This window comes from Filicampus tigris, chromosome 4 (assembly GCF_054856515.1).
Source record: "Filicampus tigris isolate MCC_2025a chromosome 4, RoL_Ftig_1.0, whole genome shotgun sequence".
Taxonomy (NCBI): Eukaryota; Metazoa; Chordata; class Actinopteri; order Syngnathiformes; family Syngnathidae; genus Filicampus; species Filicampus tigris.
In genome coordinates this window covers 10,444,954-10,470,762 of record NC_141220.1, presented here as the reverse complement: position 1 = coordinate 10,470,762, position 25,809 = coordinate 10,444,954, and the positions used below count along the sequence as shown (strand labels likewise).

Here is a 25,809-nt window from a genome sequence, read left to right as displayed (position 1 = left end):
TGGCGTGCCGTGAGATTTTTTTCGATGTGAAATATTTGCCTTGGCTCTATAAAGGTGGAGAAAGACTGGTAAACCGAAAAATGCTCGGTGGGATGAGGATGATTTAGATGTCACAGAGAGAATAAAAGGAACAGAATTCACACGGATCAAACACACTTGCTCAGACAAACAAACCGCTTGTAGTCCATGAGACTTCCTGCTATCCTTGATTTATCTACTTCCTTCATACAGTACATATGTGCGCAAGAACTTTGCGAGCTCCCGCTCACAATTTCCCTAACGCGAGCCTCCAGCCCCTGCTGATGGCTTCCATGTGTTGTGTATCTGCGCTGAAATGTACCTTTTTCCGCGGCAGAGGAAGGGCAACCCGACACTATGGTATCCCCCAAAATGCCTCCTCCTGTGAAAAGCCACCATTGAAAAGGGAACCATAAAACCTTCACTTAGATGAGCTCATACATTTTCAGCATGGCCCCAGTGTAAAGCCCAATGCTGCTGTGCTGTAGGTTATACAGCCATGTCTACAGTTCAGAGGAACTTGTGGAATTGAACGCTGTAGAGAATTCAACCCAAAATTTGGAGACAAATGCAATTTCAACCCAGTGTGACCTTAGCAAGACCTCAGCGCAATAAGCATCAAAGTAGGCTACAATACATCGAGCGTAGTTTTGTTCTTTAGCCTTTTTTGTTTGTGTGTGAGGTTTGCATATTTTTCCCATGCTTGTGTGGGGTTTCTCTGGGTGCGCTGGAGAAACCAAAACCACGTAGGTCAATTTACAGTCATGTCCTTGAGAAAGGACTTACACAAGATCTGTGTTCTGCCCCCAGATGTGTGACATGTTTGCTTCTTATGCTTATAAGTTGTGGGTTAAATGCAGAGAGCATATTTCGCTGTACCTATGAATAAAATTACCTCTACAATTGATGTTTAAAGGCCCTCATAGACCAAAGCGACGTCGGAGGTCGTGAAGCATCGTGGCGTCTGAATGCGCCGTCTGTTTGGTGTAGTGGCCTCCGTCGTAGTGTCGTAACCCATCTGTAAGCGTCTTGGGGGCGGTTACGCATGTTGAATCGCCGTCGCCAGTCGTGACATTTGGTCACTCGCTAGCAAATCAGAACTCGGGGCACCAACGGGCAGTGACAAATGCGGAAAAACAGTGAGCACGCCTCCGCTGCCTTAATCTTCTTACATGCACAGGAGCGAGGGTTGACAATGTAAGTATTCAACATTACCGTGCCAAGAACGTGATGGTTTACTTCGCGTGGGAGTTCATCGTGAGCGAAGAATATAGCTGAATGCATTGTTTAGGATTTTATAATCCGCCCCCGGCCAACAGCTTTCCGGTTAGATTTTTCTAATACTGCCGCCGATGGTATGGAAGGGTATTACATCTTATGCATGCTTCAGAAGGTACCTTAATGGTCAGCGTCACTGTCTGTCGTTGCGGTGTATTCCTCCAGAGTGATGTGCAGACAGCCGGCCGGACTCCACAGCGGGTAAGCGTCTGTTACTGTTGGCCAGTGTCTTTTTGGTCTAGCTAGGCCTTAAAACTGAAATACATGGGGTGACACAAGTCACTTGTGTGCTGCGCCTTTAACATTAACTCCATACTATTTTGTTGTTTCTGTTTCAACTGTAAGAGTGGTTAAACAACTTTTGAAGTGTTTACAATGTTTAAAGAATGCAAAGAATGTTATTGTTTTTAATGACTGTGGGCAATAAAAGTTTGATGCCGGCAACAGTTTTGATCCCGGAACGGATTTATTGGACAATATATTCAGAACAATGTATTCAAGAGTCAAACAAATCTTTGGGAGAAAGACAAATATGTATTAATATGTCTTCCAGGCTTCTGCATTACTCCTTTTGTGGCGCATCAGATGGAGCACTATCACTGACACATCATTCTCTTGCTGTGCCCAAAGAGAATAATAATCCAGTCATCGAAATTTACAAAAGGCCGTTTGATTTTTAATAGGCGTGAGAATGTTTGCGTAACCTCTTCATATGCCTACTCAGCCCAGAAAGCAGTCATATGTATTCATAGCTTTTCTTGTATCTGCGGTGTAACACCATCCCTTCCTCTTGTCTTGTTCCCACCTATCCACTTGAGTCCAGTTGTTTTGAAAGGGTGGTTACATTCGCTGTTATTGTATGATTTCACAGAACCTCGCCTTCCAGCCTTTGAAGCGAGGAAGAGCCGAACGAAGCTGAGCAATCCCTGCTGTAAGCCTCAGTCCCGCTACCAGAACCTTTCCCTTTCTCACACATGGTCAAATTCTTCCTGACTCCTCATGCAACTGGAACAAATTTGTCAGCTCAACAGAATTTGAGGGCATTTTGGAGGTGCACACAGGACTGCTAGCCTGTTGAAGTTGACCTAAGGCTATTTGTCCTGGTTGAGTCCTTTGAAAATAAACAAGAGGACAGAGGATCTTAGTCTTGTGAAGTGGTAAGATTTCAGGGGCAGAGGAAAACAACAATTACCTAAGGTGTTATGGACATTAAGTGCTGAATGAGAGCTGTGCAGAGGCAGAGATCTGTGAATAAATAAGCAATGTTGGGATAGTATCTGCTATGGTGCAAACACCGATGAAAGGGTGACATAGAAATATAAAATAAACTTCATCTGACTTGGCACTGACCTCCTTTGTCAGTGTGCAACCGCTGGGTTGGAGGTGTTTTCACCGGGTGCAGGCTTTCCGCACTCAGCTTTCACAATATACACATGGCCACAGACCCTCGGTTCAAGCCTTATTGGAACTAAGGACAACAACCAAAAAAATTCATGTATTGATTGAGGAGTGCCCTAAAGAGGTATCACTTTATGTTCAGTCAGAGAGGTGCAGATCTCACATCTTGGTTACTTATTTGCAGTATGCTTTTGGAGTATGTAAATCGGATGCCATATTCAACTGAGCTTCCACGAGTAAGGTTAAAGCACTCTTCTCAACACTCAACAGAATCGTTAGCATTCCATTCCAGGATGCTGGTTGACCGTTGTTTTGTTCAAATTTAGAATACATTTTTCTCATATAAAATAATGAGACGTTGCCGTTTTAAAACCTTTATCAGTTTAAGTCACATCTCAACTTAACTGTCACACAAGAGCAAAAAAGAAAAACCTGAACTGCTCTTAAGAGTAAATCGTGCAGCCAACTTGACTTTGATGACTTATGAGGACCATAAATAAGGTTTAGTACTTCAAAGGTGAGTTACACATAAATACGTCATGCATCTTGCTGTCCATTCTTTTAGTATTATACTTTGTACTTTTCATGCATAGCCAGATGAGAGAGACTTGTACCTTTGTCACAATACCAGTAATTCTAGTTTGTGCTCATTTTATCAGTTGTGCTTTTACTTTGTGATGCAAACACAAAGAGATACAGGTTTATGTCTATGGTACTTGCCAACAGAATCCTTTGTAACAGGAATTGTACATACTGTTCATCTACCCTATGCTATGAAGTAAAAGGGATCCAAGACTGGAAAATCTAGTCGTAAACCTGTGAGAGATTGCAGTTACTGCCAAACAACAGAAATTCAATCCCTGGTCATACGACCGGTTGGGAGCTGCCAATTTAGCTTCACCCCCCCCCCCCCCCCCCCCATACATGCCATGGCTAGCAACGTATGACCTTGCTTGGAATATAGACTTGAATTTGACTTTTCAACTGGCCAATTCCAACACATCACAGAACAGAGGTTTGACATTCTCCTATAAGCACTTCACTGAATTGAACTGAATTTGAAACACATTTTCAATTCCTTTTAATGAAAATTATGCTTAAACAATGTGCTTGGGCAGTTGCACTAGTGTCAGGGATTATTCAAAGGGGCCAAAGGGATTTTGTTTGGTTTTGTTTTTTTTCATTTTTCAAATGAACAGAGATCAATGCAGGGTCTGGATTACGCCAAGTGCCGGTCCCAAGACCGGATAAACAGGGAAGGTTGGCCGCCGAAGGGCATGCTTCTATAAAACCGATGCCAAAATGTCTATGACTCTTGAAGTTGGAAAACATATTCAAAACAGCAACCCCAAAGAAGAAAAAGCTGTGATGAAGAAGAGAAGATAAGAAATGCATGTTCTGGATAATGGGCAACTGGTGAAAATATTGAGAGAAAAAAGTGGGGGGGAATCAGCAAATATGCAAATTTATGTGGGGCGCACATTGAGTATGCATCGACTGTAGTTTTATGTTGTAATATCATCATTCACCACTAAATGGCAGACATGGCTAAGTTAGGGGTCTAACACTGTACTGTAGTACAGCATGATTAGGCCTAATAATTTGTGTTTTTTGTGAAAACATGTACAAAATGTGTTCTTGGACTTTTGCTTTCTTGTTCAATAGTTTTGTGCCTTCCCTTTGCACTGGAAAAAAAACATGCAGTGATGTCTTGCGGTTATTTTGTTATTTGCTTCAAACCCTTTGTTGCCAGGTTAGGTTTGTGGAGTTTTTATACTCTATTGAGAAATGTAACATGAAAAAAGAAATACATTAGTTTTTCCCAGTCGCTTTGGGACATTTCTCAGATCAGAATTAAATTCCTCAAATCTACTTGTTCAATCTTGACATCATTGCGTCACTTGTGCACATCAAAAAAACAGTTTCTCATCTCTTTGGACAAGTTGTAAATGCTTTTGTAAATCCATGCAAATGATTATATGTACAACTTTCTGTTGTTTCCGGCATTATCCAATGCTCATGTCAAGTTGATCAAAATTTATCATCACGAGTTTCTGTTGAATTTTCTCACACCCAACAACATTTTGGTGTTAAGTCAACGTATAAGTCTTAACATGCAAAATGGCTGAATAAGTTGTCATAATATACATCAATTATCTGAACCGCTTAACCACACAAGGGCTGCGGGCGTGCTGGAGCCTATCCCAGCTGTCTTCGGGCAGTAGGCGGGGTTGCCAACTGGTTGCCAGTCAATTGCAGGGAACATATAGACAAACAACCATCATACTCACAATAACATCTAGGGACAATTCAGAGTGCACCATTAACCTACCATGCATGTTTTTGGAATGTGGGAGAAAACTCACGCAGGCAGGGGTGAACATACAAACTCCACACAGGAAGGCCGGAACCCATCCTTGCTCTGGATTAACATGGTTGCTAGAGCTGGGCATTTGACACATTTTTGCCGGTCCGTCCTCCATCCGTAACTGGAGTACCCTTACGGCCTTGTCCTTCCATCCTTATTCATAAAAATTTTCGCCCCCCGACCCTGTCCGTACTCGTCCTTTTAAAGCGCTTCTCTCCTTGCATTCCGTCGGTCAGTCCAACCCCGCCGCAAAAAAAAAAAAAAAATTCTGTGCACTCAAACATTATTTAAAGATAATGCTGGCTAATTTTCTGTGCACATCCACTTACCGTCTGGGAGTATTGTGACTGGATTAAATAGTTTACAATTGTTTAACCAAGATACCATTTAGCTGCAACACAAGCCCGTCGTGATATGATGAAGATGATGATGCCGACTGGCTCAAACCAGGGGACATCAAGTGAATATTTAATCTTGAGTTATAATGCAATACTATTGCGTTTTATTGCAAATGTTTGCCTTTTTACTTGAGACGTTTTCATTTTTTATAAAATAATTTAGCAAAATAACACAATGTTATTTTATGAGGAAACAAAGACTTCCACTTTCGGGTCATTTAAATGGTAGAGATTTTTAAGGTCTAAAGATGTCCCACACAAGGACATCGCAAGCAAAGGGATAAGGTACTAAATGTCAACAGTTAACAAAACTATTCCAGATTACACGAAAAGACAGGCTGGGTGTGTTTCTGTCAGTGAGGTGAAATGGCTGACTCCTGTGGTATTATCCATGGCATTAGATGTGTTGAACCACTAGAGGGCAGAATATGCATGTGCAGTGTGACTACTGGGAAGCATTGTGTAGGCAATTAATGAAGGCGGCTTCGTAGAAGAGAACATGCAGTGACTGAATATTTATTCGCATTAGCTTTAGCACAACTAAAGCTACGTAATCCTGCAGCAGCGGACAGTCAAGCGACATGCTGACATCATTCGCCGTTGTGCAGGCTCTGACGCTGGGTCTCATCACTTTTCGTACTAGTAGAACTCACGCTATATGTCTTGTTGAAAAATGTCCTGCACAATTGGGTAACTAGTGGTGCGTTTCAAGTGTTCCGAGGCAATCTTAGTCGTTTGCCCATTTCGCCGAGTTGGTTGGGATGAACGTTGGCCGCCTCGTGACCACGTCACACGCATGAGGGACGATTAGTGGGCCGGACTAAAATCCACCTCCGCCCTTGCTTAGCCCAACCCTTTTTTTTTAACTTGTCGCCCCCCATCCTCCGTCCCCAAAATGGGCGTGCCGCCCAGCTCTGATGGTTGCATAGTCAGTTGAATTACTCAAAAATCTATAGGCACACATCAGTATTAGTATTTGTATTAGGTCATTAACCATCCATTTATCTATTTGGTACACCTTGAACTGGTCACCAGCCAATCACAAGGCACATATAGATAGACAAACCATTCACACTCACATTCACATCTATAGACAATTTAGAGTCTTCAGTTAACCATGCATGTTTTTTTAATGTGGTAGGAAACCAGAGTACCCAGAGAAATCCAACAAAGGCATGGGGAGAACAGGCAAATGCCAGACAGGGAGGCCAGAGCTCGGATTTGAACCCATGACCTCAGAACTGTGAATGGCGTGTGCTAATCAGTCCATGTATGGCTTGTGAACCAAAACGCTAAAATTATGCCTATAATATAAAATGAGGCATTTTTACGCTCTGTGGCATGAGCAAGCCAATTAACAAGGCTAGCTATGTGTTCCTGTTTGCAACAAAAGTATAGACCTGTTGCTTTTGGATTTTCTTATGATTGTTTTGTTAATAGAGACCGAGGCAGCTTGACATGATCTTGTCAAGTGCTGCTCCTTAATATTGTTGTCCTCTGTCTCCATCATCCCACGTTTGCCCTGTAATCTTAATGGGTTAGCGTCCATCTTTACTTATAACTTCAGGCCACTGTTGTCATCACTTTTCTTCTGTGTTTATTCAATGTCCAGCCCACCAGCAATCTCAAATCAGTAGGATCAAAAGGTACTATACCACCACCCATTTTCAATATTGCATATCCTGTGCAGGATGAAGGGTTCGCCAGTGCAAATCACTGGATTACTGTTTTGTTGGTACTATCCCTGACAGACTCTATTCCAACAGAGTCAAATGAATGTGAGCTAGAAACTTGGGTTGAAAGGATATTATGATTTGAAAGCCATGTTTTGGTTGTCTATGAGTCTCTGTAGTAATTGTCATCATAGTTTATGGCTTCAAAAAGTTCAGTTTGCTTGAAAAGACAAACAAACTTGTTTTAATTCAACCGCACAGGCCTATCTGACCTTGTACAGTAAACAAACAAGTAACATACATCAGACCCTTCGCTGCATACTCCACCTCAAGTTACACAACATTCACTTGTTAATCATTTTACAAAGTCTACAAGATTTTATTAATTGTGACCCAGCAGTGAATTAACATTGTCACACTTTCACACCAAATACAAATTACGGCCATCGGTGTCCACTTGTCCCCATGTTGTCTCTTGTTTGGTGGGGTGAGGCAATGCATGCAAGCGATTGTTGTGATTCTAGGAAGTGGGGGAGCACAGCGCAGGCCAATTGGCCCTGCACAGACTTGCACAGTTAACACAGCTTGCAAGAGCCATGGCCTTGCTGCTGATATAATGTCGTGGCTCACTGGGTCACCATGAGTTCCTAATGACCCAAACAAATACATCCTCTATCCCTGTGTGTTTCATCTGCCTGCCTTTGCTGCCTCTGATTCTATTTTCCCAGTTCGTGCCATTGCATGCGCCAATGTTGATAAGGGGACCTTCACGAGCAATTACAGACAATTATGGTGCTCAAGGTCGCTCCGCTAGCATGCGAATGTCTTTTAATTGGTTTGTGCTAGCATTCAAGCATGAGACAAATAGAAAAATAACATCTTAATTGGATTTTTATCTTACTCTCAGATGCCATCATCTCAATCTAAATTATTTCAACTGAATTGCTTCACCTAGAAAAATTCAAATGTAACAATTACTTTTTGTCCCAATACGCTGAAGTGAAATAATGCTCCCAAAGTAAGACTATTCCAGACCACTCTACAATGGAAAGCATCAAAAATAATCATGTGATAGCATGAGCGTACATAAACTAGACAGTCTAATCATCTGAGACCTTTTTTTTTTTTGTCATTGTTTGTACGCGATGATCTTAACTCAGAAGGTTGCTACTTGTGAAACTCATTAGGCAATCAAAAGTTTTTGATAAATGCAAAGAAGGATTGGTAATCTTCACCACCACGTTTATGGTTTGGTCGACTGCACAATTTCTCTGATGTATGTTTTTTTGCTTGCTGTTAAGATATAACAAGTATGCCGAGCATGAGAAGAACAGTACTAATTTCACCCATCCATTTTCGGCACTGCTTATTCTACCTCGGTAGCGCAGTCGATGTGGTCAGGACATTGCCTGGGGGTTGAGTATGAGCTGGTTTACTGAATGAAAAATAAGGGTTAACAATGAAAATACATCAAGGCACTAATACAGTACGTAATTTGTGTTATGGGACTGTTATTATGAATGGCTACAGCTTTAGTACTGTTATATTAGTGTTTGAATGGTGGATATAAGATGTGTCAGTTTTGTGATGTTATGAAGTACAAATACTAATTCAATACAACTTGACTTAACTGCTTTACCTGAGTGGTCTTAGTGCTTTTCCTTTCACCTCTCCAATGCTCCACTCTTCCAGTCAGCCACACCCACCTCATTAGCCAGTCTTCTCCGCTAGGTGATGTGCGGCCGTCCTGTGCTGAAAACTTGTCGTCGATAAACCGTCATTCGCCAAAACGTAGTCGGCAACAGGGTGTGGCCGTTGACATAACGCCTGAACTGCTGTGCACAAAGTGAAAGAATAGTCCTGCCTGTAGAGTACTGACCGTTAAAAGGTAGCTCAATTGGCAGCTGGATGTAGGTGGAGCCTGAGTTGTTTGATCATTTTTATTGCCATTTACTGCTGTCAAATCACCCGTGAAATCACATTTTTGAACGTTTGTAGGTACTGTCATTCAAGTATCATTTTCATATACTTTAAAGAAGACTGTTCTCTTTCATCCATCCATCATTGTGTGTTCCGCTTGTCCTCATGTGAGCTGTAAAGGAATTTGAGTTGTATGCAATATGCAAATATGAAAGGGTAGATGGCAATTAAAAAAAAAAATCTGATGTTGTCATGTTTGTTAAAACTGTGAGTACAACCTGACAATAGTAAAAGTGTCACGATCTTTGGGAAAAAAGCCCTCTCTGGCCTCATGTTGTACCTCTAGTTTTTATTTTTTTAAAGAAGCCACCGCACACAAAGAAGAAGAACCAATCAGAGACAGGAAGCATGAATGATTAGATGTCAATCATTTGCTTCAACTCACCTGATTCAAATGATCAGCTCATCAGCAAGCTTTTCCCATGCCTGTTAACAATCACTCATTGAATCAGGTGTGATGGCGCTAGGGAAACATCTAGAACAGGCTTGATTGGGGCTCCCGAGGACTGGACTTTGATTTGATTTGGACTCGCATTAGAATGACTATGGAACATTAGAGTACATATTTAAGTGTCTGAAAACAATATAATGGACATTTGAAAATCAACAGAACAAAGCACGTACCAATTGCCGGCCTTGCCAACCCAGTTAATGAAGGATCAGATCCAGTACCTGAGGTGAGGCCAGGCTGAGTGCTCCCTGCCACACTTTAGCATCTCACCCTGTATTTCAACAGAAAATACACAAATTCAGCAATTTTGACTGTAAAATCATGGATGTTATTGGATTCAAATAAAAAAATTAAAATAACGCACGGACCAGAGTAGTAAAATAAAAATGAAGAATAATCATAACTTTTTTTTTTTTTATTTCTCATGATGCAGATGAGGCTCTTGCCTCTCCTGCATTCCTCGACCACATGTTGCTCTCCAAACAGACCTAAAAATGAGAGTGTTTGTGGCGCACAGAATTAATTTACCAGAATGATTAAAGCCATCCGTCCATTATCCGAGCCGCTTACCCTCACGAGGATCGCGGACGTGCAGGAGCCTATCACAGCCGTCTTGGGCAATAGGCGAGGTAAACCCTGAATGCCAGACACCAGTGGGGCACATATAGATAAACAACCATTCACACTCACAATCACACCTATGGACAATTTAGAGCAGGGGTGTCCAAACTTTTTGCAAAGAGGCCTAGATTTGGTGAGGTGAAAATGTGGGAGGCCGACCATTTAGCCTGACATTCTGTTTTACATGGAACACCAATAAATCCAAGCACATTTTAGCAAACCAGTCTGCCTTTCGTTTTTGCCTTTTTTAAATTTAAAATTCAAGATTCTTAAACATTGTATGTATTTTGGTCCTTTTGAAACATGACATATCACTGGCAATTAAATGTTCACATGTTTTTGGAATGTGGGAGGAAACCGGAGTACCCGGAAAAAACCCACGCAGGCACTGGGAGAACATGCAAATTCCACACAGGAAGGCCATTGCCGGATTTGAACCATGGAACTCTGTACTGAGAGGTGGACGTGCTAAGCAGTCGACCACTGAGCCGCCCAGAATGAATAAATGCCATTTTATTTTGTTTGCATTCAGTGCTGGTAGTTAATTTACTGTTTTTAATTTTATACGTCAATTTAAAAATCTGAAATACGCTATACAAATAAAATTGTATTGTATTGTATTGTATAAGAGACTGGATACACTCTAAACTGGTCGCCAGCCAATAACATGTTGTCCTTCATGTTATACAAAAAAACCCCCTCATATTTTGTTTAATGAATTTTGGATTGGAACAGGGTGTCAAATTCTTTATGGGCCACATCGTATTTAGGGTTTCAGAGAGCTGTATATGACTGTGAAGCCAAATAAATGTATAATGGCCTCATATTGCGAATCCCTCAATTTTCAACACTGCTTATCCTGTTCAACAATTTAATGAATAACTAGTTTTGAAATCAGAGGCAAGTAAAAATTGTTTGTTCAAATATTTTAATTTAAAAGGGGGATTGGTAACAAAAATGCTTGCTCAACATTTTTAAAAGTGAAGACAATTTGCAATTTTGTTATTTTAGCAAAAAAACATGAAGTCGATGAGCATAGTTTGCTTTCTTGGGCCACACAAAATGATTTGATGGGCCAGATTTGGCCCCCGGGTCTTGTGTTTGAAACTTGTGGTTTAGGACATACTTATGAAGAATACTCTGGTAACGTAAAAGATGACAACCTTTATTTCTATGGAGTTTTCATATTAAAAACTATTGAATTAAAAGAATAGAAATAAAATCTGAATGACCTGGCATTGGCCAATGGGGCACATATACTTAATATGTACACTATTCTATATCATTTCATATGCATTGCAGGTGTGCATCGAGTTAAGTTTGCTCTTTTACACATCTCCCTCCTCTGGATTAAAGTCAGGTTATCTACACACCCACTCTCAAAAATACAGATAACCACGTGCTATTGGACACAGACTTGGACACACTCTCTCAGGAACCCGCTCACCTTAGCTGTCGAGCTGAATTCTTCTACGGAGCACGCACATTGTTGGCTGCTGCAGGAGCAGTGGAGGCAGGACACGGACATGCTCTGGTCCCATCTCCAGTCTTCTTCAATATTTCATCGGGAACCTTTCTCCCGTCCCCTGGAGCCCAGCGGCCTTCTCCAGCATGCCAAATCAATTCTTTATTCTTCCAGTGCAAGCAGCTGTCACTTGTCTGCAAAAGGGGAAATAAAAACGGTTAAAAAAACAGTTTGCATACCTTTGCTCAACTATTTGTCTTACTTATTCCCCCTGGGTTTCCCGCAGCGTTCCTCTTCTTGCTGCCCTGTGAGTCCGATAAAGTAGTCAGATTTATGTTTAGCCATAAAGCAATGAATGGTATGGTCGTAAAAATGTTACTTTGAGGGTGGTAGCTGGAGAAAGTTCAGCCACGGAATCAGGACTCCATTATAGAAGCAGTTATGTCACGAGATTTCACGTTCATCAATGATATATTTTTTGGGGCGACAAGACAACTATTTGTCACAATTGCTATGTAATCTACAGTATCACATTCATCAGTGTTGAAGGACACTCTTATTTCATTTTTGGTTCTAACATGCTATGGGCGGCAGATAGAGAAGCAGTAACTTTTATTTAGCACAGCTGATGAGAATGGATGATGGAATTCACATATGGACATTTTCTTTTCTTTTTTTTAATGCTTCACTTTTTTCATATTATGGGGTGATTGTGAAGATGAGTGGAAGGGAAGGGCAAGGGGGATGTTCGGGATAGCCCAGATCCCAAGGCGATCTCTGACAGAATAGTCTCTCCAGCATGCCCTGGGTCGTTCCCCAGGCCTCCTCCCGGTGGGGCATGTTTGGAACACCTCACCAGGGAGGGATCCAGGAGGCGTCCTAACTAGATGCTTGAGCCACTCCATCTGGGTCCCCTCAGCGTGGAGGGTAAAGTGGACAAAGCTTCTCACCCTATCCGTAAGGGAGAGCCCAGACACCCTGCGGAGGAAATTCATTTCAGCCGCTTTTATCCAGGATCTTGTTCTTTCGGTCGTGACCCACAGCTCGTGAACATATGTGAGGGTAGGAATGTAGATCGACCAGTAAATAGAGAGCTTCGCCTTTTGGCTGAGCTCTTTCTTCACCACGACAGACCGATACAGCAGCAGGCGCTGCGATAATCTGCCTGTCGATCTTCCGCTCCATTTTTCCCTCACTTGTGAACAAGACCCCAAGATACTTCAATTCCTCTCCATGGGGTAGGATGTCATCCCCGACCTGGAGAGGGCATTCCACCCTTTTCTGAGGGCCGTGGTTTCAGATTTGGAGGTGCTGATTTTTATCCCAACCACTTCGCATTTGGCTGTGAACCGCTCCAGTGACTGTTGGAAAATGCGGCGTGAAGAAGCCATCAATGCCACATCATCTGCAAACACCAGAGATGAAACACTGAGGCCACCAAACTGAACTCAACACCTTGGCTGTGCTAGAAACTAGAAACAAATCCGATTTACAATGGCTTGCGAAAGTATTCGTAACCCTTGAACTTTTTGACCTTTTGCCAGGTTTCAGGCTTCAAACAAGGATATAAAATTTGATTTTTTTGGGGGGGGTGAAGAATCAACACTAAGTGGGACACAACCAGTCGTCCTGTCCCTGCAGCTGAAAAACACCCCCACAACATGATGCTCCCACCACCATGTTTCACTGTAGGGATTGTATTGGGCGGGTGATGAGCAGTGCCAGGTTTTCTCCATACATACCGCTTACAATAAACACCAAAAAGTTAAATCTTTGTCTCATTAGACCAGAGAAGCCTATTTCCCAAAGTCCCATAAGTTTTCGCAAGCTCTATGCGGACGAGGCTTCCGTTGGGCCACTCTGCCATAAAGCCCCAACTGGTGGAGGGCTGCAGTGATGACTTAGTGGAACTTTCTCCCATCTCCCTAAACTGCATCTCTGAAGCTCAGCCACAGTGATTTTTTGGGTTCTTCCTTTCCTCTCTCACCATGGCTCTTTCCCACAATTGCTCAGTTTGGCTGGACAGCCAAATCGAGGAACAGTTGTGGTCTTCCCAAACTTCTTCCATTTGAGGACTATGGAGGCCACTGAGCTCTTAGGAACCTTGAGTACTGCAGAAATTCTTTTATAACCTCGGCCAGATCTGTGCCTTGCCACAATATCTGTCTCTGATCACCTTTGACCTCATGATTCTCATTTACTGAACTGTGAGCTGTAAGGTCTTATATAGGCAGGTGTGTGCCTTTCCTAATCAAGTTCAATCAGCATAATTAAACACAGCCGGACTTCAATAAAGGAGCAGAACCATCTCAAGGAAGATCAGAAAAAATGGACAGCATGTGAGTGAAATATGAAGGCTTTTTTTGTAAAGAGTGTGAATACCTATGACTATATGATATTGCAGTTTTTCTTTTTTGATAAATTTCAGTTTTTTTTCTGTCAAGATGGGGTGCTGAGTGTACATTAATGAGAATAAAATGAACTTTTTTGATTTTTGCAAATGGCTGCAATGATAGAGAAAGTGAAAAATATCAAGAGGTCTAAATACTTTCCGTACCCACTGTATATATACAATGTATACATGCAGACGTGGGCATTCAGTCTGACCGATGGACCGGTCTGTCTGTCCATCTCACTGATGGACGATCGTTTTGCTGACGTTAGACAATAGATGGGAAAGTTTAAAAAAAAAAAAGGCAGACTAACCACAGGCGGAAGTGCATTTTTTCCAATCTATGTAATCATCAAAACTTGGTCAATTCCAAACAGGCCTCACAGTCCATCATTGATGGATGCCCATTTTGCTGATGAGAGATGGAAACGCGAACCAGACTGCATAGAGTTTATACGTACAGCACTAAAGAGAGAATCATGTGTTATTCAGGCTAAGTGCAACATTTATGTAATAGAGCTAAGGGTTACTAATGTAGCTTTGAATACAGAGACGGTTTTACAGAGAAGTTCTAGTGAGTTAAGTTTTACATTCATATTTTTATTTCTGGAAAGAGTAGGGTTAGGAGTTTGTGGAATGGTTGTTTTGAAGCCCCACACTCCATGACAGAAGGTGGCAGTAGTGCACCAAAAGTTGTTTGCCAACGGCTAAAAGACAATCGAAGAAGATGAATTCAAAGAAAAAAAAGTTATTTTATTGTAATGGGTACTTTATTTCAGTTTCGCTCATCTCCCTCTGACGTGCGTTGTGGGGCTACTGGGCTCCCTCCTTTCGACGACGTGCAACAACCGCAATCGGGGAGGCAACTCCTGCCTTGGAGAAAGCTATCTCCTGCGTTTTCTGACAGTTAGGCGACAAAAGCTGGAACGGATAACACTGATAAAATTGACATTTGCTGTACAGATTCGCAATGTACGGCGTACCTGTTTGAAAAGGTGTTTCCACCTGTACAAATTACACCGAAAGCGTACAACTTGACAGATCTGGAAATCATCCTCTACATCTTACTAGTGCAGGTGGATGTAGTGAAGTTGCTGGTGTTGTAAGCCAGACAAAAGGAAGTTGCTGGAGACAAGAAGGCAACTGCTCTGAAACATGAATTGAAATATGAATCCACACAAAATAGTCACTAGATTTGTGTGACAGAACAAAGTGTCCAAGGCAACGCAGCTTCGTTCCCATGCATGCTGGGACGACTCACGTCTGTAATTGAGACACAGACAAGCATTTAAAGCAGCACATACCTGTATTCAAGTGAGAAGTCCTTTACCGGGGGTGGGAGTGGGGTTTGAATTTTATGGCAAATATCCATCAGTGTGAAATTTAAAAAACAGCTTGCATGCTTTATGACACATTTAAGTTTAACTTGAGTAAGCAGGAACAGTTCAATTTCACTCCAATTGGCCTATTCTCTAATTATTCAGAAGACTATTACAAGCCCTAGGGCCACATGCACATTTCTGCTCTTGTTTTGACAACAGAAACCATTCGGTATGTTATGTACTCTACTTTTACTCATAAAGCACACGTTGGAGAGCAAGAACAAAGATACTTGATTTATGATCAATGCCTGCACAAATCTGAAACTCTATTGCTTATTTGAACACAGACTGACAAAGACAGCAGGAACTTACTGGCCATAACATTAAGTATACCTGATACAAAGAAGATCAATTAAAATGTCTGCGTTTACAAAGCAAATGAATAACAGGTCTTTACGACTGCTTCCTCAATAGAAGTCTTGCATAATCTTATGCAAATGTCTTGAGCTTTATCAGATAGAGACAACCAGTTCTCTTGGTTATGTTTTACTGTTGGCCTCTTCAAGGCTTCCTGTGCTTTGAATCGCAGGAGGATGACACACAGATATGCTGCCCCATTGAGGACCTGATCACAGAGCTGACGCATTGAGGGATAAATAAAGATAAGAAAATGGCTCAGATGAAAGAAGGTGAAAGCTGCGTCACCAGCCGAGTCGCACTTTAGATCACGCAGCGTCTTCGGAAACGCCCTGGATTATGATGGTGTAAATCAGACATGTCCAAAGTCCAGGCCGGGTGCCAAATGCGGCCTGTGTTCAAATTTCCACTGGCCCGCGGCCTCTGGCATAAAATTAATCATGTGTGGTCCATCAGTACTGTTGACCACAGTGAAAAATACACGTGTAAAAAAAGCTATTTTATATTTCGCCAGAAGATGGCCGCACTCTCGGGTGTTTTCGCTACGAGCGCGCTCTGCCTCTCCGAACGCACCTCTCTGACCTCTCTGTCGTATTAGGTGTCAGAGTGAACCCCTTGCTGCATGACTAAAATAGAGACGAGCAAAGAACAAGAACGTTGACAGAGAGGGCCGTTGCTTCCAGTACGAGTGGAAATTGGCATATTTTTTTCACTGAAATACAAAACAACCGTGTTTGTCTAGCTAGCCAAGAGACTGTGGCTGTTTTCAAAAAAATAAAATATCAAGAGTTACGACCAGACGAAACATGCCAAGTACGACAAGGTGACTGGTAACGAACGCCGTAAAAAATTAAAGCAAGCTGTATGGTCGCCCCCCCCCACACATCTTCACCTCACCAAATCTGGCCCTCTTTGTAAAATGTTTGGACACCCCTGGTAAAAGACTTTCGCATCTAAACGTTTTTGCCTGTTTACAGCGCCAGTCACATTCCTGCACGGGGATTAATGTGTTGTCTGGGTACTGGAATATTTTGTGATGAAGGAAGCAGCAGAGTGGTGCCCGTTATACTGTCAGTGTTAACCGGTCATCGTGTTCCCTCTTGGCTTACTCTCAGTAGATAAGAATGATGGAGCCTAATTGTGTTAATTCAGCTTCTGTGGTCACAATAAATCAATATAAATTTACCAAGGGAGAAGGTCACGACGGAGTGCCCATGTAAATAACAAAAAACAAAACGCCACCAGTCAAGAGGTACGAGATGAGGTGGTTGTTGGCTTTGTAAGCAGCCAAGAGGAAGTGACGGTTCGGTGTCAAATCATCACAGCCAGCAAAACGGTTGGCTCCTTAGAAGGGAAACACGGTTCTCCTGGATTCTAACACAGAGAGGAGGGATGGCAAAAGCCAGGAGGGAGAAAGATCCAGGAATACAAATGTAGAACATTTTAGTGGATGGATTTCCATAACCCTTCACCTCATCACCCTTTGCCGCCCTCCAAATTTGGGCCCCCTCCCTCTCTGGCATGGGAAGGAAGTCAATGGTGGGGGTAAGCGGATGAGAGCACAGGGTACCTGCCATGTTCAGCTATTATTCTTTGTTAAACACTTTTTAGCACTGCTCAGCTTCTCTCCAGTGGTTTTCATTAAGAAAGGAATCAACTTGGTTTTGCTAGGACCCCTAATCAAATCCAGACGCCTCTGAGCTTTTAATTGATGCAAGATGGACCTCCGTGTTGTACACAACTGGCTTAATGCGACAACTTATCCCATCACTACAATAGTGTTTCCCAATGAGTCCGCGAGAAAAACATCCCCTCATTGAGGGAAATCTAGGAGGGTTGTTGTTATCCCTCTGATTTCAGAGCACTGTTATTGTTGAAACAGCCCCAGACTGCTATTTACTACCACACGAGTCGCTCCTTCTGCATAACATTATTTGCATTGCACTTGGGCCCTGCCTTATTGTTGTTGGCTAATGTTGTGAATATTAGTGTGGTACATTTGCAGGCATGCCGTTAGGGCATATGTGTGTTGCAGTGTGTTTTGAAAGTGGCTGGACGTTGTGGGACTGTGTCCACCACTAGCCAGCTGACTGGGCAGGGGAGCTTGCTTTTAACTGAAAGAAAACAAGAGTCTGAATGAAAACGACATGCTCGGAGCTGAGGATGTTTTTTTTAGCTGCAGCCAAAGTGGCAGTTCCAGTTCTTGCTGGAACCTCCCTATAAAGATAGTGTTTCATTCAGCTTTTAGTTTTAAATATAACCAAGGCCACTGCAGATTTGTTTTTTTTCTAAAAATCCATCTCTGACATGATGACAGGTCAGCCGAACCCCTAAAATTGCATAGAGAGCGATAATCTACCTGCTTCCTTCTTTTTCCCTACCCCTTTCTCCTTAATCACCTGTGAGTGTTTGGATTTATTTGAAAACCAATATTAATAATTTGGAAATGTGGCCACTCCGGCTCCTGTTGAGAGCCTCTCTCTCTCTCTCTCTCTCTCTCTCTCTCTCTCTCTCTCTCTCTCTCTCTTTTTTTTTTTTTTTTTGCTCATTTCCTCCTGAAAGTTCCCTTGATGTTGGTCTTGTAGTGTTGTTTTTAAAAGGAGCGTGAGACCTGAAATTTATTACCCCTCTATAGAACAGTCAACCAGTTTTAACTCTTGCTTTAATTGGTTTTCAGCTTTCAATATTGTGGCAAGTGACTTTGGCAAACGGAAACACAGATGGCAGTAAATATGGTGCAGTGTAGCAGCTTCTGCAACTAAAATATACTTCTTGTCAGAGAGTTTGATACTACCATATAATGGCAATTATTATTTTTCATACAGTGGCTGATTGTAAAACTTTCAAGCATAATAGTAGCCTGCTCAAACACATACACAGCTTGTTTGTGTGTTAGCCAGATAAGTAGAGCTGAGCATCACCTAACCGCCATCGCGTTCCGTCCTGCATATTTAATCGACCGCGTGGTCCCGGTCAATCCCTTGTCGTCGATTACGTAATCTTCACATCACTAGCAGGCGCTTCACAAGCAAACGCCGCCAAAAAATATTAAAAAAAACAACAGACACACACACACACACAGCGTGGTGATCAGTGAAATAAAAACAATATGGGGCACATTTCCTTACGTCTGTGGGACCGCAAGGTACACAATACTGTTTTATTTTTTATTTTTTCCTTACTCGGCCGCGTGTCAGGACTGCGGCACGTGTGTGTGACGTGGTACAGGTTAAGTCCGTTCTCTATGTCGTTTGGCTGACTCGACTGGCTGGGACCACGTGGGTCGATTAAATATGCAGACGGGAAATAGGCGATGCCCAGCTCTGGCAATAAGTCGCCACTATCTTAGCTTAGTTTAGCGACCTACCAGCACTACAGTAGGAATCATATTGTCAGTCGGGAAAACGTAAGGAAAACCACAAATGCAAACTTTTCATATATCTGTTCGAATCAGATGAAATGTTTTTGTTTTTTTATAGCAACATAGGGGCCTGTGTTTGCTATGCCAGATTAACAGAGTTGGGCGTTCTGTCCCAGAGGCGGAGCGGTCCGTCTAGGATGGACGGACGGCCATTATTGGGATGGAGGACGAGGGACGTCAAGTTTTAAAAAAGGGCCGAACTCAGCTAGGGCGGAGGTGGATTTTAGTCCGTCCCACTAATCCTCCCTCATGCATGTGACGTGGTCGCAACGTGGCCAAAGTTGCTCTCAACCTAGTCGGCGAAATGGGCAAACGACAAAAATTGTCTCAGAACGCTTCAAACGCACCACTAGTTATCCAACTGCGCATACTTACTTTCATTGAGAACGCCCCGGCGGGAACGCTGTGCACTGCACATGCTCGGTGTGCTCTCTTTTTTTCTTGTCCCAGTAGTGGTAGCTGGCCGTGTCATATAGCTCGGGATGTCCGCAAACCATAACGGTAATCTTTTCGTATAATCTTTGCCACAGGACCCGCCGAGTGTACAGGACGCTATGTGTGACGCAGTACTCCCCGATGCTGGCTGCTGCGAGGCGAAGAGGGAAAAAGGTTAATTTGTATTAGAATGGACGAATGGGACGATTTCCGGTGCTTCGCTTCGCATCCCACCACTCCAAACGCATCATCCGCACCTCCCCGCACGCAACCGCGCCTGCCCGCGCGAACTGCATTTAACAATTCTCCTTGTGGCAACACACCTAATTTAAATGATCCGCTCATCAGCAAGCTCTGAAGAAGCTTGATAACGATCATGATCTCTTGAAACAGGTGCGTTGCAGCTGGGATGGATGAAAAACAGGCAGGACACTGGCCCTGGAGGACTGAGTTTGGACACCCCTGCATTACATGTAGCACCCCAGAAACTGCTCCTGCGTGATTTGTTTCTCCACACATGGACTGATGGTGTCCCAGCTCCGGAAGCGGAGGGGAAACCAGTGAGCCAATCAGCAATCCAAAAGGTTGACCAATGGAAGCGCTCCCTGGACAGGGCGTCCCCACCCATCCGTTCAGAGACTGACCTCTTTCATGTCCGCTGCATTGACATATAATAAAGGATGACCACTGTTAAAAAAAAAAGGAGTTACATTACAACTCTCGACTCGCTCACTTCATCTCCTTACACACATACAACATGTGCTGGCAAGTGGTTTGTCAAACCGTTAACCCACAAGTGGGTGCCCATAAGGTAAGCGGATTTGAAAAGTAAATTAGCCAGCTAATGAGCTTTAAACAAACCTCTGCCGTTAGCATCTCTTCCGCCGTGTCATGTACGGACACTTTTTGTTTTGTTTTTTGGGTGGGGGCGGACGTAAGGACGGAACCGCTTCAAAAGCACAAGGGCGGAGAACGATCACTTTTATGAATAAGGAAGGAGGGACGAGGCCGGAAGGGGACGGAGGACGGACCGGCAAAAGAGGGTCAAGTGCCCAGCTCTGCAGATTAATATATCACATTTTAATGCTTCATACCCAGAGAAAAGTCATTTTACTTCATTTCATGCTGATATTAAACATCAAGTCAAGAACGAGTGGGAAAAGGATGATAGGAACATTAAAATAGTAACTTTGACAAACTATGTAATTCTTTTGTTCATTCACAGACGTTAGGATCACCTTATATTCTTGGGGATTGTTTTTTCCACTGAAATAACATTGAAATAAAAAAACAAAGCTCAGCAATTCTGAAAATATTAAGTTATGTATTTGGTGGAATATTAGGTGAGCCAAGGTAAGAAATTATTAATTTAAGACCTGCGGCAGCTGGTGGAGTTTTCTCCTCACTATCTATCCATCCAAACATATAAAACACATAAAAATATACATATACACACACATATAATTGGACAGGAGTGCACATAAGTGGGGCGCCAGTGCGCATGAGCACTGCAATTTGAATAATGCGCTCCATTTCAAGTCCGTCACCACGCTTGCGCACAAGAATCATGCAACTCGGTCAGTCAGCTTAATTGCTATGCAGCCTCAATTCGAAGTCAAGCCAGTCACCACAACAATTGCTTCCTAGGGTCAACTTCAAAATAAAAGTTAAGTAAGACTGACTTACTGTTGCTTAACTTACTTATACTACGTGGTAGCGTCACTTTCTGCCAATGCGACATCCGCAAAATGTCGTCTTTGCTTACAAACCCCAAATTCCTTGCATCAAAAGAGGAGTTCAGAACTTCCATAGAGAGAAAAGCAATCAGTCATTTTGCTCATAGCCAATTTTTTCTCATCGTTCGCGTGGGAATATGTACCTCGTGCGATGCTTTGAGAGGGTAATAGGAGGTATGAATGATGTTCTGCTATTCATATGCAATGTGTCTGCGCTAATGTGTGCGATGGTGCTAAAAGGAAACGTCAGCCACAAATCATCAAAGCCATGACTGCAGGAGTGAGCTGTCTCCTCCAAGACACAAGCGGCAGGAAGTGTGCACATGAGCTGCACAGACTCATATACTGACTGCCATTGCAGATCATAAACTTTCAGCTTTCATTGTTACCAAGTAGCAGTACTTTATCTTCTCACTATGCGTCGGTCCATGCCCAGAATTTGCTTTCCTTTGCTAAAATGCTTTTCTACTTCCCCTCGCAACCCCGCCTGGTCCCAGCTTGCCTGATGGTTGCTGCAGTGCAGCTGTGCGTGTCCTGATGGAGGGAGGCCCAGCTCAAAGGGGCAGGGAACAGGCTGATTATTAGTACGCCGGCGAGAGGGAACTCTGAGCGAGTCAAAGAGAGTTGGCCTTTGCTGCACTTCAAGCTTGTTTTTCCAACCACGCACTCTCTCCAACACCCCCACCCACCGTCCTATTCCTTGCCTCGTTTTTTTTAACGCTACAGGGGTCAGCTGCTGTTTATGACATGAAAATAATGCACGAAGCACTGTCAAGTTTTTAGGACGATGAACAGGGCATGTGAGATGATTCTGAACAAAGAGGCGAGAGGAAGCAGAAATATTGCTTACTCCCATTCAAAACATGAAATGACTCCAAATGAAGCATCTGGTCCGGCAAACGATAGCAGACTTGCGTGCGTGCGTGCATGTGTGATCCTGTGCTTTCACAACATCCTTTCAGTGGCCTGAATGGGAGGGGAGGGCAGTGACACAGACGGTGATGAGAGGAGAGGAAGCATCGGCCATAACTAGCCAACATCTTCCAGCGGCCGTCTCCGATGCAGTACAATGGGACCTTTCAACGCCAGTGGAGAACAGAGCTGCGCCCATTGTGATAAGTGCATAACAGACCTGAGCAGTTTGATGTGCATCCAGAATCCAGATTCATGTGCAGATTTCGATCAAAACAGGGAGTGGTTGAGAGGATTTGTTGATGGCTGGCCTCCCTGTGAAGTGGATAGGCCCAACACAAATAAATCCTAATATAATCCTAGATGTGGTTAGACACAGCGTGAAGGGACTTTTGATCTACCCCTGAAATACAACCCTTTTTTTTTTTTTTTACATCTGCCTCAGCAAATTGTCAAACTGCTTCACATTGCCAAGAATATCACACTGACCATAGAAAGGTTCAACATTTTAATTGTATTTTGTATAGCACCCACTTCAGGCACTTTCCACATGATGAATGTTCAATACAATACAATACAATACAATACAATTTGATTTATATAGCGCATTTCATAACACCTAGAGCTGCAACAAAGCACTTTACAAACAATACAATAAATAGAACAAAAACAATAAAAGGCTGTATACATGTATTAATAAATATAGATATAAATAATATATAAATTATAAATAAAAATATAAATAAATAAAGACAATAAATTGACATAAAACACTATGTACAATATATACACTATATACACCGGAAAAGAGCCGAAAATTTCAGGTCCGATCAAAAGCCAGAGAAATGCATCGTGCTTCTTTGTGCGTTCAAGAGACCAAAGGAAAGATGTCAACGAGAACACTGACCTCTCACAGGAAGAAACTTTGAACAGAAGCAAGACACAGTGCGGGGTGGTCATCTGCCTCAAGCAACTGTCTTGAGAGGGAGAGCCAGACTAAATTTCATACCAGTAGAAAAGGTACCCTAACCCAACCCCCAAATTGTTTTTTCGTTTAACAAGCCATCACTTGGTCAGCTATTTGCTTTGTGTTTCAAGCCAAATTTGAATAATGAATATTTTACAGTCACCAATGCACTTCATCGCCATTAATTGAACACGACAACGCTCACGCACAGACTAACAGGATCCTACACTAAGCCCCGTCGAGCCACATGAGCCATGTTGTGGTAGCCCTCCCAGAACCCACACTGGCACTACATATTCATGATATAGTGCAATAAGTTTCAATGATTATTTCATACTTACCACCATAACTTTATACTGTATTATTTAATTAAGCCTGCAAGACAATAATAGTTGAGTGCAGTTACTTTTTTGCATGTCATTTTTTTTCAGGATAAAATAAAATCAAATATTTAATATTTTACATTTTCTGGCTTTACTGTATGTCTTGGGTAAATGGTAAAAATATAGAATATTACATAAATTTAAAAAAAAAGCAACATCATATTGATTTCATTGTATTTATTTATGAAATTTGTAATGGCCTGGTTGGGTCAGCATCAGTGAACTTCGGGTGGCCTGACCCAGTTAAGTCGTGGCCACCGGCGCACAGTTGTTGTTGCAACTTTCCAGCTTGTCCCAGCTTGTCCGCAAATAATTACACGTTATAAAAACTGTTTATGTCTTTATATTCTTTTTTTTCTTATGTTTCACTTTATTGTTTCCTCTATTTTTCTATCATAAAAACACAAACAAAAAAAGATTGTGGTGGTTTGGAGGTGGGGACAGTAGACGATTACATAGATGGAAAAAAATGCTCTTCCGACTATGCTTAGTCTGACTATTTTTTTTATTTTTTAGGCTTCCCATCTATCGTTTATCTCCAACAAAATGGGCATCCGTAATAGGTGGATCGGCGGACCGGTCTGTCACATAGGTGGACTGCCCAGCTTTGCGTAAAGGTCATGTGTCATCTTCCAAACCGCTTATCCTGTACAGCAGGGGTGTCAAAGTCAAATGGACGGAGGGCCAAATAAAAAAATTTGCGACAAGCCGAGGGCCGGACTGATAGAATGTTCATTGAAATTTTTTTAAATGTCCAGATTGGATCGGGTCCTTCGCGCCTGCTGATGATGTCACGCTTTATATTTCTGTAATATATTTCTTTGCCTCCATGTTTGTCACCCCCCCCGGCTGTTGTGTTTTTATGTTCGTAGTTACTAAATAAAAAATAAAGTACATTACTGCTACTTTTGCGAGGCAGCTCGTACGTCACTGCCGCTTATGACCCGAGAAGAAGCCGCTGCCCGTCTTGAGAAACAAGATCAGTGGAACGTTTGCGTTTCTCCTGCCAAACTGGAAACAATTTTCTGGTTGACTCGGGTTGCAAGATTGTATGAACTGTACATAATGTGAAGTAAAACGGAGAGGATCATATGATTGGTATTATGTCTCTAGCTGACTCTGTTTTAGAGTGGCAAGGTATGATTGTGGGTGCTCCTGTCAGAGAACACAGGCCCGTATTCCACTTGACACGTCTATTTACTGTGGTCTGCAACAACACAGACAAAGAATAACCTAGCAACATCATCCAATGCATATCAATTAGTTAACAATATGCCTAAACTGTATTAAGCAATTAAACAGCCAAACAATACATACGATACACATTCACACGTTTCATCACTAGAATAGTAAGCATACTAGCCGAAATAACTAACTAGTGTTCATCAACGTGACATCACTCACGAGAACATATCTATGCTATTATGTACAGCAGTTACCTGACACGAACCTAAATGATTAAACCGACCTTTTAAGATTTACACCCAACAACAAATGTGGTGAAACACGGGAAATCTGCAACTACTGAGTTTGCTGGCACAAACAAACTACTGGCTAGCTGTGTCGAAGAAGGAGAAAGAAAAGAAACCACGTTTCTCGCTATCGACACTTAGTGATCGAGGAGTGTTCAATGCCTGCTCACAGTGTGGGACATCTCAGCATTACATCGAAACTCAATAAAAATATCAAATGCCAACAATTACTAATAATAAAACAACGTGAGAGTTCTAACATGAAGTATTTCTTAATAAAGCGTGTTTTACTCCGAATAACTTTTCACCACAGTCCGATTCTGAAAGCCACGAAAAGTGACGTGAAGTCTTGAGTCGGCATGTAGACGACCGAAGGACGATCCTCGCAAAAGTAGCAGTAATGTTCGTTATAACAACAGCCAGGAGTTGGTAAACATAGATGCAAAGAAATATATTACAGAAATAGTGTAATGAATTGGGTTATTTGTGTTGTGGTCGAATTTGTGTCTTGCCAAGTTGTTTTGTTTCCAAGGTTAATAAATGCATTGTGCGGCTCGCTGGATGGGACGGCATGCGAGCGACAGTAACGGAGGACAGCGTGACTGAAAGGTTGTCGTACTGTATTGGCATCGGCTGCGGCCCACAGTAGCCGGTTGGACTAATAAAATGTGATAATTAAACTACGTCCGTGTTCTTGGAAGA

At 42.4% G+C, this 25,809-nt stretch overlaps 1 long non-coding RNA gene across 1 annotated transcript; it reads left to right on the top strand.

Annotated features, from left to right (window-relative positions):
• The first annotated feature begins 1,404 nt into the window (after positions 1-1,404).
• Positions 1,405-4,566, top strand: LOC147148437 (uncharacterized). Its single transcript, XR_015086567.1, has 2 exons — positions 1,405-1,497; positions 2,168-4,566. It is a non-coding gene; the product is annotated as an uncharacterized LOC147148437 (long non-coding RNA).
• The last annotated feature ends 21,243 nt before the right edge of the window (positions 4,567-25,809 follow it).